Raw genomic sequence first — 12,620 nt, forward strand, 5'->3', positions numbered from 1 at the left:
ACACCAGCAATAGCGTAAAATTCTTGTCAAATTTAAGAAGCTTAATGCTCGGAGTTCCGAAGACTATCTAACCCTACTATTTCAGGTACTGAATTTAAACTTCCGTACTAGTGGAAGTGTCGATGTACAGTAAAGAAAGTTGCATTTTCGGGGAAAACCCGTCATGAAAAAAGTGCTCAGGAAATTCGCGCAATTGAACGCACAAAGCATCGTAAGTGAATACTTCAACAATAAAGCTATTTATTTTAAGCTGGAAGATATTTAATTTCATTTAAGACATTTTGAAACACTTACTTTGTAAAATATGAATTATATCTTTGTTAATTGTTTTAAATTAATTTTTGGGAAAGAACCGTCTTGCAAAAAGTGCTCGAAAAATTCCAGTAATTGAACGCACAAAGTATCGAAAGTGAACTTCAACAATAATACTATTTATTTTACGTTGGAAAATATTTGCTATATAAGATATTTTGAAACATTTATTTTGTAATATATGAATTATATTTTTGTTTTAAATTAATATATTTGGTATTCATACTGTGTTTGGCGAACGTTACTGAGACTCCTGGAATGATTCGATCTACAGTTGTTCGTTTGACTGCCTGTACCACACACATATTACAAGATACAACTTTCGGTTTTATAAGTTTAAAATTTCAAGGTACAGGAGACACACTAAATTTCCTGCATAGATTTTGACAGCATACCAACATAAAATTTCAAAATGGAGGTCATTTTTCAACTAGCGTATATCCACGCTACAGATTGCAATTTTCGGACTTCTAAGTTGAAATTTTGAGGGTAGAATCAAGAGACATTCTAAATTTGCTATATAGATTTTCTTGTCGATCCAATATAAAATTTCAAACTAGCGGCCACTTTTTTCAAAACAGTAGTGAACAGAAAATTCTTGCAAGTTGCGACAATGACAATCTTGAAATATAAATAACATTTTAACACTTTTACCCCAAAGACATTGAAATATTTCGAAAATACCCAATTAAACCAGAAAATACCCGAAAAAACCCATATAGGCCACGGTGGGTTGGGTTTGTTCAAACCGTGCGTAGAATAGTGTCCCGGGTCATCCTAGCCATGTGGGGCTTAGCGTTGTCCTGTAACAGGAGGACCCCTTTGCGATTCATCAGACAGGATCCCTTTGGCTCCAGAATTTTGTCTTGAACACGACTCAACTGGTGACAGTACACAGTTGCATTGATGCTCTGACCAGCTGGTAGCAGTTTCCGATGTACGATGTCGCGAGCAGTTCACCAAACAGATAGGAGAACCTTCTTCTGGTGCAGTGCTGGTTTCGGCTGTTTTGGAACCGGTTCATGGGATGCTAACCACTGGCAACGGTGCTGTAGAGCTTCGTACAGTACCTACTTCACATCACATGTTAGCACCCTGTCCAGAAATGGCTCCTTCATCAGACGAGACAGTAAAGAAACAGGTGTCTACTCGCGTTACCTTCTGGCTCGGAGTCAATTCATGTGCGAGTCATCGATCCAACTTGTAGTACCTCCCAAGTTGATGGAGTTGCTGGCGAATGGTTTCTCCACTCACACTGAATTGTAGTTCCAGTTCCTCACATACCTGGCCACTGTTTGTCTCAATTACTGCCTGAAGATCTTCATTTTGTACATGTATTGGTCTTCCGGCACGTGGTGCGTCTTCGAGTGTTTCCTCACCGTCCTTAATCTTGTTAATCCACCGCTGCACTGTCTACGTAGTGACAACACCCACACCAAAAGTCTGGCATATGTTCCGTCCCGTTGCAGCGGCATTTAACCCCAGTTTGAACTCGTACAGCATACACGCCGTTATGACGCTCTGTGGAGGTTCCATGTTCTGTGTCCTTACGCAAGTTCACGGTGTTACTGAACTTCTACAACCAGATAGTGTGTTGGATGTGTGCTAGAAGCCCCGGGTTCAATCCCAGTCTCCGCCAAGTGAACTTTGTGGTGGATAAACATCGTGTGCGTGGGTTTCCTCGGGTTCTCCCGTTTCCTTCCACTTTCTTCATTCCACCATTTCATTCATGTCTCATCATCACGGTCTCCTTTAGACTAGCCGGCATAACCGAGGAACGTAAAACTCAAAAATTTCATTTCATTTCATAGTGTGTTGGATATGCCCACACCAACAACTGACCTTCGTCTTATCCCCATTCGCATTCAACACACGGTGTGAGGGTCAATTGAACACAGACCTCTTCAAAAAGCGACAGAACTTTCTTGGTTACTTTTATATTAGGAAGGAATACATTTCATATGTATATTTCAACGTTCTTTGGGTCATGAACATAGAAGCAAATCTTGTTACCTAGAGCTTAAAATGAACCACATGAGTTTTACGTTCCTTCCCAGTGGGACCACATGTGGTTCGGATTCCACGTTAATCAGTAGGTCCACATCTCATATAGCCTCGCTGCTGAACGGGACATTTAACTCATCAAACCTTTATTGTCCCAAGTATATGTAAGGGGGTGCGGTGAATCCGTGATTTGGCGTTCATATCTGGTTCTTGGGGTCTCTGGCTCGATCCCAGCTCGCGGTGTGCGTGGGTTTCCTCGGAGTTCTCCCGTTTCTTTCCACTTTCTCTATTTCACCATTTAATTCATTTCTCATCATCACCATCTCCTTTAGCTTAGCGGTGGGACGTAAAACTCAAAGATTTCATTTCATTTCCAAATATGTGTAGTGCATTGTTTTCATTTTACTTTATGACTGTAACTTGTATATCCTGACCGACAAACGAATGCGATAACCAGGTTTTGTAACTAAAATGCAAGCAGCAGTGTTTCTAACCGGATCACAGTTTTTTTTTTTTTTTTTTTTTTTGTCCTGTTCGTAATACCATTTCACGCATATGTTCAAGTTAAAAAACAATTTCAAAAGTTATGAAAGATATTTCCAGAACATTCTAAGTAGCCCGCAAAAAGAGTACGTACACCCTCCATATTAATTTGGCAATAACTTGCGAATAAACTAATCTCAGTGTTGTACAAAGAATCAGATGCTCTCTGTGAAAAAAAAAAAAGACAGAAAAAAAAAAACTGAATTAAAATAGGTTGATTCGATTCGTTCCGAAGTTATTGACGAGAGGACATGTAAGATGTGTACTCATTATTTTCTGGTGACTCTCCGTAGTATTTTTAAGTCTATAAAATATGCATAGGGACAATTTCAAGAGAAGCTCAGGGGAGAAAAAACTTGAAGAGTAGTTACAAGAAAAATGTCTCCTTGTTTCGAAGGATTGCATACATCCATAATGAAAATGCCTGAATTCACTTATATGAAATGAAGTAATACTAGAACTTTTGGTAGATAGACGATCAGCCATTTTCAAAAATATAGGGTATGCTGGTCCCTGTAGACGCTCCTTCTTTCGTAAATGTAAAGTGAAGCGAAAAGACTCTCGAGTCTTGACGGTAAGTTTAATTCACCAAGTATTAGATCCCATTCTCATGCACTGTTTAGTGTTAGGTGATTAATAATAATAATAATAATAATAATAATAATAATAATAATTGATAAAGTGATAGTACGAACACAATGAAGAGCATCTATGAACGATTAAAGATACTCGAGCTAGTACACAATATACTTCAATAATAAATATGGTTTAAATGTTGTTCTATCACACCCTTCGTGAACTCGTCGTAACATGGAAGGATTTTGAAAGATGAAAATCAGGACACATTTTGTAGATAAATTTTCAAAACGAAACGAGAAAATTTTGATTCGAGACGAGACTTCTGCAAACATTTACAACACGAGACGAGAAAACCCGAATTCTCATCTTTTCTTGTGGGCAACTCTATGAGCAAGCGAGTAGAAATCAAACAACCACGATCATGATTCCTTTAAGCTGCACCATCTAAGTAATAACTGTATTAGCTTGATACAAGTCAGTAAGAAATGATACATACGTCTGAAGGAAGAAAGAAAAAACATGATAAAGAAACTACAAAATATAAGCTAATCCGAAAGACACCTCCCACTTGATAGTCTTTCTTCTGCCGTATCTGTTGAACTATCAATTCTCCCTTTACTGGCCGTCTCGGTTTCACTGTTGCTACCTTCTGAAGAACAGCATTCCATATCACTCTCTTCGTCACTACTGACAATCCTAATATTAATTACAATCCTTTCGATTTCTTCCTCCATTAGTTCATCTCTGCACCAATGTTCATCTTGTCGATTTTTCATAAATTTACGTTGATCGCTTTTCGAATAACCTCTTTGAGCTTACTTATTGGAATATTAGACGTATTCACAGCTGTGATCTTCTGTGATTAATTCTATTGGGTTCAGGTCACAAAGATAAGGAGGGAGCCTGAGAACAGTAAATCCATTTTTTTTCAACATTTTATCAGCTGATTATACAGATTGTGGTCTGTTTTGTCGTACAATTTCTAAGAGTTCTCTTCTAATCATTTGGTCATCAAATGTAATGGAACATTTTTCCGGAGCCACTACTGAATTTCTTTTCCCGAACTGGGAGAAGGAAATTTATTTTCTTGAATGGTATGTTATGGTGCATTATCGAAACCCGAGTAGCATTCGAATGTAATGAATTTCTACTCCTAATACCAAAACTTCGAAGTTCATCTTTGTGAATCAAAGTTATACACTTGGCAACTGCGCTTTCATTGTTTAATGCAAGTTCTATTGTGTAGTTTTGAGATAAGACGTCTCCAAAATGACGACCATGTCGGATCATGTGATCTCCTAAACGGTGTCTTGAGTAACAAAATTCTTTTGTATTGAGATCATATTCGGATGTGCTACAAACGTCTGATAAGAGAGAAAACTAATGATCTTTCACCATACACTCCTATCCGGCTCCCTAGGAGTCCTGAATCCACCCCTGATTGAGATGGTACATACAGATAACTTTCTCATATCTAACCTTCATTATTTAGCTTGGTTTGGTAATAAAAAAAAGTCCATTATTTCTGCCATATTTTGAAAATTTTATTTAAAAGAAATATACCCAATATTGCATTGGGGCGGAGGTAGACTGATTAAAGTTTCAAGTGGGGTGATTTAGAATTGAAAGATCTGCAGTAACAGGGTAAGAGAAAAATGTCGGTTTTCAGTTACAAAGCTTATAATCTTAAAGTGCAACGTGCTAATTAACAGGAGCAAATCTGTGTATATATGCCTGTTTGGAAAAGTGGTGCAGCACCTGGTCTGTGCTTTGGTGCATAAAATGGCGAATACCAAAAATGCAGAATAATTAAAAAAACAAAGATGGAAAAGTGAGCATTTACCTTGTTATTGCCAGTAACGTAGCGTGAAGCTTTGAAATAAGTAGGCTGAAATTAGATTCGTAGCTAGAGGGTGACTAGGAGGGGCCCAGTCCCCTGAAACTTGCAATTGTTTGTTGTATGTATATATGAGTATAAAATGAATTCAAGTTGCCCCCTCCCCCCCAAAAAAAAAAACTATCCCGCCCTTGTTCTGACCACGGACCTGGCTGTAATGCTTGATAGAAAAATGCGAATTCATGCAATATATTTTTCATACAATGCAAGGAAAAGTATTGCTTGATAGAAAAATGCTAATTCATGCAATATATTTTTCATACAATGCAAGAAAAAGTATAACAGCGGTTCTGCTTCATATTTCCCTTACATATACGGTTTCCTTACATATTCGATACTCGCATATCACACATACACTGTATTACTATTTCAAAGAAACAAATAAAAACGGATATAGGGATATCTTCATTTTAAATTCCCCAAATCATAGACACAAACTTAAGCTCATTACCCACAACAACACATATCAGCATACTAATGGAAAACAGTAGTGCTGCAGCTCACAGTCAATTGATGTTTTTTTACAGAAAAAAACTATTTTTAAATTGAAAGTACAAAAAAAAAAAAAAAAAAAAAGAAACTATACCTCACCTGAGACCTCATTCAGTATCGATCTTCGCAAAACTTGCGGGTCGCAACAAGCAGTTATAATTGCTATGTCAATTATCGCCAACTAAAATGTAAAATTTACGCTGCGATAACACAAACCGGTACGCAGTAAGGTTCCTGATGTTTTAGTACTATTCATAATAAGATTTTTATTCTCTTTCTCTTTTTTTTTCTTTGTCAGAACTTGTGACTGAATGCGAGCTCCTAAATTTTTCATAGTCTCTCTGTTTTATACTTTCTTACAAGACCGCGTCCTGTCACTTTTGTTTCCCAAACACCCGAAAGGCTAACCTTTAGTCAACATTCATCCACTTTCGTTGCATCGTGTTGAATTTGTGTATTGCTCATGGTTTTCGTCTGCTGAGGTTGACGGGAAAGCGATTGGCACCGCCCCATTCTCAAGATTATATGAGAAAAGAGGAAGGCTAGCGTCCCATAGCCTACAATGCGTTCTTCCAGAAGCTTCAATCTATTCTTGCGTGATGTTTAAACAATGCATCATAAAATAAATCCATTTTAATAAAATTAATTATATCAATGTCCAAAAGCAACATTTCAGGCTGATGTATAAATAAATGGATATTCTAAGCCTTATAGCCTTAATGGACACTACGTCCCTGGTTATTGCATAATTTGAACCAATGGTGAAAAGAAAAAGGACAGTAGGGACACATAACAACGTGTGTGACAACGTTTATGTATTGCAAGACAGAAGATACAAAAAAATCAATAAACTGAGTGTTGTAGGCAACAAAATCTGGAAACTGAATTGTCGTGAGCCTTGTTTAAAACTCCAAATCTGATACGTCCATTTCAGATTCAGAATCTGGGTGTACAGATAATAATAATAATAATAATAATAATAATAATAATAATAATAATAATAATAAAACCTTCATGTTCTTGTAAACTGCTGCTTTGCAAAAGTGACAAATCTTAGCAGAACTTCCACATACTCCTTTGAATTTTTCATTTCACGGTTTGGCTGGTTTCTTGAGGAAGAACAGAATGGTGTCTAGTAGTGATGTCTGTATGGAATAAGCCTTTTCTTCTATACCACTATATGTTTCCGAAACTGACATGTGGGGGGTTTTCATCTCCACTCCCTTGCCCGATTTACTAGTAAATCCGAAAACCGGATTCGGATATGATACCCGAATTACAAATCATTACTTTCGATTTTCAAATCCGACATATGAAATCCGGATTTAAATTTGAATTCGGATGTCCGGAATTCGAATTTTTCAAAATTCGAATATTCCAATATCCTGATTTTTGACAGCACTGTTTGAACTTTCATATTAACATCGAGGAAAGGAACAAAACACTGCATTTCGCCCTGATTTTGCTATACTTTTTTGGCAGAGTTCACGATTTATCTTTCTCTTTCATCTCTTCCGCTTCTGTCATTCTGATTCGACTGCTTCGATTTTGTCCATTTCGAAACAAAATGGTCAACTATGTCTCCGTACCAGTGCTTTCAATTGAACTGACCTTGGAAACAAAGTTATAGACACGTCGCGTCACTTCCTCACATCTACCAGTGCTTGCTTCACTAGCCGCAAACAGCGGCGCCCTCTGTTATCCGCATCGGGAAACGGCGACTCGATGCAGATGAATTGTGTTTTTCTCAGACGCTTCGAATATGCACTAGAGGTGACAGAAAAGGAAAATCCACACGTCTTCTTTATCTATGTTTTACCAGGAATCGTGGTAACTCGACTTACCTTGTTATTGCAGAGGGCCCTGCAATTGAAGGTTCCTTATAACTCCAGTGAAATTCAGAAAAAAAAATCTCTGAATTACGTTTTAAAAAATAAAATATACAAAATACATTTTCAGGGTAACTTACATGCATTATGTTATTATAAGATTAATTCTGTTTCTGAAACTGGTTAGAGTGAGTATGTATTTCAATAACAAAATGACTTGCATAAGATTTTTAAAAGTATCAAGTTTAATCCTCTGAAGTCAATCAACAAATATCATTAAGATGTTAACTAGAATAAAGCATCAGCGTTATTATATATTACAGGCACAAAGATAACACTAGGCCCCCAAGTTTCAGAATTATATTGTGTGTGAAAAAGAGAAATTCAAAGGGAGCCAGAGGAATTTTCTGTCCTAGTAAATAAAAGTTGTGAACTTATTCTTACTGAAGCAGTGGTAGTTACGCTTACACTACCCGTACACTGTTTTATCAATACTTTTATTTCAACTCTACTAAAGGCATATACTTCAATAATATCCCTAAAGCAAGATGCACTGCATCAAATTTCACAATTAATCCCGAAAGGCAATCTATCCAATTTCATAGTCCTTTAAAAAACGAGGGAAAAAATTCTTCTTTACCTCCTTTTCCCCCAAAAGGTTCACGTTCCTCGAAAAAAATGAAATGAAATTTCTCTAGTTTAACGTCCCATGATAATACCCTTTAAAGTATGGGAGACAGGTAATTAATGAAAGTGAAGGATTGTAAAATTAAGTTTTGGCCTCACTCGGAATCGAACCAAAACCACGTACAGCAAAGGTACATGCGCTAGCCAATAGACAAACGGATAGGACTTTCACAGTGCTCGAGTGGAAACATATCGGAATTCTTTCCTGGTTAAAACTCAAGAAAATAATTTATTTGTCAACCGATAAACATACACTTAAAACAAACACAAGCATCGTAAGTCTTAACTTAATTTAAATTTACAGTTGTAAGGTAATGCGCAAGCCTCTAAGCTATCAACCTTTAATTGATCTTTTAGTCATTGACATCGTCATTCCTGCGTTTTACAGGTTGCTCCTGTTTTATAGTTAAGTCGAAAGAACGTAATCAATTTTAATACAGTCTGCTTAATGCACGATAGAAGCTCATTGAATTGTCAATTGTGCCATGTTGTTCTTAAATTGGTAATTTCCATGCATGTGTCACTACTAGAGATGCAAGGGCTCGGAAAAAAACCGGCTTTTTTGGAAAAAAACTCGGTTTTTTCTGCTTCGCTTTTTTGCTTGGGAAATTTTGGGCTTTTTTGAAAATTCTGCTTTAAATTGATAAACCAGACTTTGTTTCGCTTCTCTATAACACAAAAAGTCATTTAATTAGTGGTTGATGCCGATAATAATATAAAACCTCGAAAAAAAAAAAAAACATGAATTTCGAAAAGATATTTCAAACAATTTTACTTCTCAACATATTTACATTATGAATTCCGAAGGATTAACGAACGTATATAATAAGATTTTTTTTAACCTCCTACATACAAAAGTAAGCAGGCTTGGCAAGAACCATGGTTGTTTTTGAAAATGCCAAAAACCCGTTTTTTGGGGGGAGTTTAAACTAAGTTTTTTGGTTTAAACCAGGTATTTTGGGTTTAGATATTTTGCTTTATGTATTTATATTACATATTGACAGAAATAAGCTTGTTTCGCCTTGGTGTTATTATACAACAACGGGGTTATGCTGGAAGAGGTCACATAAACTTAAAGAAGTCCGGTCAGTAAATCTCTTAAATTGGAGAACTCCCGCCCTAGCCATCGGGAAAATCCCGTCATTATTCTAAATGTAAAACAATAACGGAAAAATCCTGTTACTGCTTTGCATGTAAAATTTAAAGGTCAACGTATCATAATTAGTACGCTAAAACTGAGGTATTAAATTACAAATTTAGTACGTACATATCATTGAAAGTACAATCCAAGTTAATGTTAGAAGCTACGTAGGCAATCGATAAATTTTGCCAATTTCTATCAATATATTTAAGCAACCTTGGCTTCTTTATAAAACAACAGGCATTCAGGCATGCTGAAATATAAAATTTAGTTTCGTTTCGTATGTTCAGGCTTAACATCCTTACGTAATACCGAGGTTATCAAGGAGAAGACTTTCGCTTACAATTACATCCGAACCGCTACTTTGTTTACGCATGAAAGAAGGGTTGTTGTTCGACCGAGAATTGAACATGGGACGCCTTGATTAAAAGGTGAAAAGGAAATAAAACTAATGCAGATGGTTTGATGTGTGGAAACGTCACCATGAAGTGAAGTTCACACGATTTGCATTTTTCGTTCTTTTTATTTTTTATTTATTTATTTATTTTGGTTTAAACCAGCCAACCCTAAAAGTAAATACTTCTTTAAAAAAATACTCAAATAAGTAGCAAAATTCTATGTAGTATTTTTACTTCAAAATATTCCATACCCTCTTTTTGGAATAAAATAAAATTAAAATAAAACATAAGGAAAATACTTAGATTTATATGATACACTTAAAGGCTGCCCATCTAGAGCTTTTGGTTTTGTATATTCTTGAAATTCTACAGTTTTATATAAGCACCATCACGGTTTACTCAGTCCTCAAGTTTTCTGTATTTTTAACAAGAGGGATTCAACATATGAAGGGTGTGAGGTAAGAACATGGTAACCCACAATTTTACTATTTTAAGAAATTAGAAATTTTCTGCTGCACAATCCATTTTGAAAGTCGGAAAGCTTATTTTTCACATAAGACTATACATGAAGGATTAAACGAAGCGGTATGCGTTGCTATCTATCTGGTGTTGCGTAACTCAGCAATTGAAAATTTGTTAGTTACCATGTTCTTGGCTCACACCTTTCATATCATTATGGAACTCTCCCCACCCCACCTCCACAAAAAAAAAAAAAAAAAAAAAAGAACTACAGAATATATTTAAGTTAAGATAAATACAACTGCACAACAAACATGATTGACTGGAGCTTTTGCGCTTCTATCGGGAAGTCCGGGATTCAACTCAGCATTCGACCATTCTGAGAAAGCTTTTCTTCATTCCATCTGTGAAGTAGAAATAGTGCGTGTACTGTGAGTTGGCCAACTTCATTTCATATTGTTTTTAAATCGTTATTATTACTAATTACAAGCAGTGACGGTTTTGCGAAGGTTAGGGGGACGGTCTTTCGGACTGAAGCCTGTTCCCCAAAATTACGGAATGTCTAAAACAAACGACATGTTTTAACGGAATGTTTTAACTACTTACATTGTGTAGCTTTAAACAGTATTATTTATCGTTTAAAGGTACAAGAGGGTCACCATTACGAAAAAAAGTTCTCCACTAGCTTAAATATCGAACAGAAGTTAAAACAAAATATTGCTGTATTCACCAATGATTCTACCCCAAGTTTGGACAAATAAATATCACAAGTTACGAAAACCGAAAAGCACAAAACTCAAAAGGTAACTACAAAAAATCTTCGCTTTGGGGGTGAAAAAATTAAAAGGAACATCACTCGGCACAACACTCAGTAAACAACAGCCAAACGCGTTTGTAGAGTTTTTTTTTTTTTTTTTCATTTACTCTTTCAAACGAATTTTAATCACTGCACCTAGATAGCTCTGAATTCGAGAAAAGCACAAGTGTTCAAAGGTACATTGTTTCAAAGGTACAACACCTTCTCCTATCTATTAGTTATGCCTTTACTCAAACTTTAAGCTCCCATCAAATAAAAATTAAACTAAACATTAGTAAGAAAAAAAACCCTCACAAAATACTTTTCTAAATCCGCCACTGATTCTCAGTATAAAATGATCTTCAAGGTTGTATTCGGAAGATTATCGCTAAATATATCAACGAAACGAAATATTATGCCTGTACTCATAAACTTCAAGCTCCTCCCAAATAAAATTAGGACATTTTAGAAAACGAAACAATCAGAGAAACCCCTCCCAAAGTACTTTTCTCAATCCACTACTGATTATTTGTATAAATTAGTATTCAAGATTGTATCCGGAAAATTATTGCTAAATCATTGCACAGTTACAGTATAACAGAAATGTGAAAGTACGGTTTTGCGCTAGAAGCTAGAGTACTCAGCTCTTAGAAATGAAACACGGATGACAAACTAAAATGATTTAGAGAAGAAAAAATGTTGATAACTCAAAAGTTAAAATAAAGTTAAATAGCCTCTAAAATTGCCCTCAAATACTTCATTCTTCATGTTCGCTTTAATTCGTAAAACATGTGCTCCATCCATCTTGATGGTGAATTTTAGAGCGAAATATGGCATCTAGGCTATGGAATTCTTATCTAACTATAGAATATACTATAAGAAAGCTATTTAGATAGAAAAATCATGAAAATGAAAAAATCCAAAATTTCCAAAATTCTCGTTTTTTCCCCCAAAAAAGACAGCTTTTTATGTGAAAAAAAAACATCGATTCAAAAAAGCCGGGTTTTTTGCATCTCTAGTCACTACCCACAATACATCAGCATTACTCCTGCATTCAATAAAAATGATATAATTTATGGCGTTCGTTATTAGCGCAAACAGATTAGGCTACTTATAACATCTAAACTGCAACTTTTAAAAAGCCGTTGGATACACTGCAGAGTGACACCCTCCCTTCCTCTGTCTCACCATGCCTGCCTAGAAACAAACACAACTGCAGCGCCCTCCGCCAGAAACCGCACTGCTATCCTCTCCAGGTAATACTATAACAATGTTGTTTTGCCCTCCCCAATGGTCTAGTGACTAGTATGCGGTCTCGGGTTCGATTCCAGGTGGAAGAGCCTTGAAGTATGAACGCATTGCCGTCATTCAGATTCTTTCTTAAACTGTAGGCTCGCATCTCCTATAGTCTCGATCGTCAAATTCTAATCCAATCAACCAACAATATTGTTATATATTGTGAAGTCTTCCTTCCTCAAATCCG

At 36.1% G+C, this 12,620-nt stretch overlaps 1 protein-coding gene across 1 annotated transcript in view; it reads left to right on the forward strand.

The window, feature by feature from the left end:
- Positions 1 to 12,620, forward strand: part of LOC145689442 (uncharacterized) — a 113,429-nt gene that overhangs the window by 89,989 nt on the left and 10,820 nt on the right. The window lies entirely within an intron of this gene.

This window comes from Thermobia domestica, chromosome 7, assembly GCF_964235325.1.
Source record: "Thermobia domestica chromosome 7, izTheDome1.hap1.1, whole genome shotgun sequence".
NCBI lineage: Eukaryota > Metazoa > Arthropoda > Insecta > Zygentoma > Lepismatidae > Thermobia > Thermobia domestica.